Below are 3,418 nucleotides of genomic sequence, written 5' to 3'. Positions count from 1 at the left end.
GGGGGGGGAGAGGAGGGAACGAGAGCCCATTAAAGCTCATTCTAATCTGCAAACTCGGATTTTCGTGTACTGCACTTAGCCTTTCGTGAATTTTGCTGCCGGCGTCGTGGTCTTCAACTCGTAGATCCACGGGGCAATTTCGAATCGACGCGTGAATCGTTTACTTTTCGTGGACGAAGCGCGGATCGAGATGCGGATCGAGATGAATCTCACCGATCGTCGTTCATTCTCTTCGCGGGACGGCACGCGTCGCGTCGTGGGAATCGGGATAGGAGAAACTGTATCACTCTCTCGCGCGATCTCGGGGGACGCGCGCGAAATTAATTCACGGGAATTTCTATTCCGTCCCGCGTGGCACTAGCCGCCAACAACGGCTCTGTCTCTACCGCGTCGAACTTGTAAAACAAGATGAAAGTGTGAGAATGCGCGTCCTCGTATGCGTATGCCTTTCACCGTCCGTCTTCCGATCGAGTTAACTTAGCGAATAATAATGCAATTTATGGTAACAATTATACATAGCGTTCTGTTAATGCCGATAGGATCGTTGATTATTGTAATTGACAAATAATTGGAAACTCGCGAAATAGTTTAATAAAGGAATTTTGCTGCAATGTCGACGGTTCCGATAAATTGTTAGGTAAATCATGCTGGATTGGTCCATTTCCTTGTGCATTTGCTTCGCGCAGTTTGTAGTTGAACATTGTATACTTTTAAGAATTTGTATACATGCAAAGAAGTTATTGTATGCGCAACGTCAATTAAAAATAAAATTCCTCAGTATATATAAAAAAAAGTATGCTGTGTGGGATACGTTCAAAAATAATTTTTAACATTTAATAACATTTAATAAATTCCATCTTAACTCAGAGAGCCGAGAAGCGACCACTTCGATCTTAGCTCAGACAGCCGAGATGTGACCTATTCCATCTTAGCTCAGAGAGCCGAGAAGCGACTAATTCCATCTTACAATTAGCTCAGAGAGCCGAGAAGCGATTACTTCGATCTTAGCTCAGAGAGTCGAGAAGCGACTAATTCTATCTTAGCTCAGAGAGCCGAGAAACGATTACTTCGATCTTAGCTCAGAGAGCCGAGATGTGACCTATTCCATCTTAGCTCAAAGAGCCGAGAGAGGCCCTCCACCACCCCCGCCGAATTCTTATCGGCGGTCCTCTTTTGTTTGCGATAAAATTGTATTTTTACATTTTTATAACTTAATTAACTTTATTCACAACTTATTTTGAAATATATCCAAAAATATAGAAAGAGAGATAAAGTTACATAGTGAAACTAAAAACATGATATACAATAAAAATATTTGCAATTTTTCATTAAGACCTAAAATTACACATGAACATGTTACATGTGTTTACAATAATACGCACCTAACTCTTACAATGTAAAACATTAATAGAAAATGTTACGCAGTACACACAACGTGTTACATATGTGGCAGTGCTTATAACTGTACAACATTTTTTATTAATGTGTAAACGAAAAATCAAACTGTAAAGCCAAATTTATCAATCAATTGCAAACAAAACTATCGATTAAAAGACTATGTGAATCAAATTGAACTAAAATTTTATTCGACAGAAACAAATTGACCTATATGTATAAAGGCCCTCCACCACCCCCGCCGCGTTTAATCGACGGTCCTCTTTTCTTTACAATTTGATTTTTACATTCTTATTATTTATTTCATTTTCCTTATATTTACTTTACAATACATACAATATTATAAGAGAAATAATGACATTATAAAATTAAAAATATAATGTCTGTACAATACCTACAATATTTCTCTCGACGTTCTATATAAAATATTCGGTATACGTACAATAACGCGAAATTCCTTTTACGTTATCTACTCTATAAAAGTCAATCAGTGGCTATTCACTGTTTCCAGTGATAATTCACTAATTGATTTTTAGAGAGTATTATTTATGTTATCTAATATTTTAAATTCTCGAATTATGTCCCCCTATCCCTGATTATCCGAATCCCTACCTACCCGTATTCCGATCTATAGACCTACTTATCCAATTTCTACCTACCCGTGTTTCAACATAATGAACCTACAAATCTTTAATTAACCACGACGCGATTTTCTAGGGGTTTGACTTGGAGTTTAACGCGACCGTAGGATTTAATAGGGCTTTCACTCTCGCACATATGCGAGAATGTATGTATATAGAAGCATAACCCACCCAAATTGTGACAAATCAAAAGAAATCAAAGTATACTTCGTAGAACACCTTACTTAGGTACTCCATCAGAGTGGCCAATATTGACCACTTACCTCGTCGTATTTAGTCCTTCGTTGGGCCAGATTGGACATACCTTTCGTTGCTCCCGGCCATACAATCTGATCATTTTGATCAGAAATCAGGGAGGAGGAAAACTCCTTCCATAGTCGGTTATCGTCACCGACAAATATTTCGTACGGTTCGAATATACGAGTGTCGATCGTATCGCAAAATGCACGACCACGAGAGGTTAATTAAAGGAGAATATTAATTCAAAAAACTGTACTGTATATACGAATTAAATTAAATTTTACTTCCGCTATTTATTTAAAAATATTCACCATCTCTTCGTAACTTGATTTTTTAATTCGAAATTCAAGTACCTACGTATAGAAAAAAATTTACTTCGCGTTTGAGTGATTTTAATCAAATTCCTCGATAAATTTAAATTTATAATATGGATAAAATTAAATAATTAATGATTAATTTAAAATTTTTCCTGAAAAGCCGATCGCGAAAACCGACCGCGTAAACCGACCGCGAAGATGCGTGTAATTATGCATGTTGTTCATGCAATACGCATCTTAACAATACATATTATATATCAAATCAAATATAGAAAATATGAAAAAGAAATGGATAGGTTACAAAAGATTTGCTCGACAAATACAGCAAGACCATATTTGCTAAGCCCATATTTTGTGTAATTTTTGCAACAACTCAAGATGGAAAGTGAATTCAACGTATCGTAATATGAGCAATAGAGTTTCATCAGATTAAAAGAGTGTAAAAGAAAATTAAAGGCCCTGCTGCAAAAAAGAATGAATCTCAGATCTTCCGGATTACCTCCGATAGCGGTCATTTCGGCAGGGAGTTAACGACGATCGTTTCTCAAATCATGCAATCTCGTATATTTTCAGTTTTATTGAAATAAAAATTATTCTTCCATTATTAGTGTTAATGGGAGAATATTTATGGAGAAGAATATATACATAAATTCTTCTCTTCTTTTTTTGTTAATTTCGCGAATCGACGTCGCGCCCTCGTGCCGAAACCGCTGCTTTCGGGGATCCGTGACAAAGAAAACCAGGGATTAACTCTGGTTATCCAACAAGGTCTTTAATCTTCACGGGAAAAGGAAAATTTAAACAATTCAAAGGTCAAGGTCCTCG

This window comes from Vollenhovia emeryi, unplaced genomic scaffold (genome assembly GCF_000949405.1).
Source record: "Vollenhovia emeryi isolate VEMERY1.0 unplaced genomic scaffold, V.emery_V1.0 DF939138.1, whole genome shotgun sequence".
Taxonomy (NCBI): Eukaryota; Metazoa; Arthropoda; class Insecta; order Hymenoptera; family Formicidae; genus Vollenhovia; species Vollenhovia emeryi.
Note: the sequence above shows the minus strand (reverse complement) of the source record.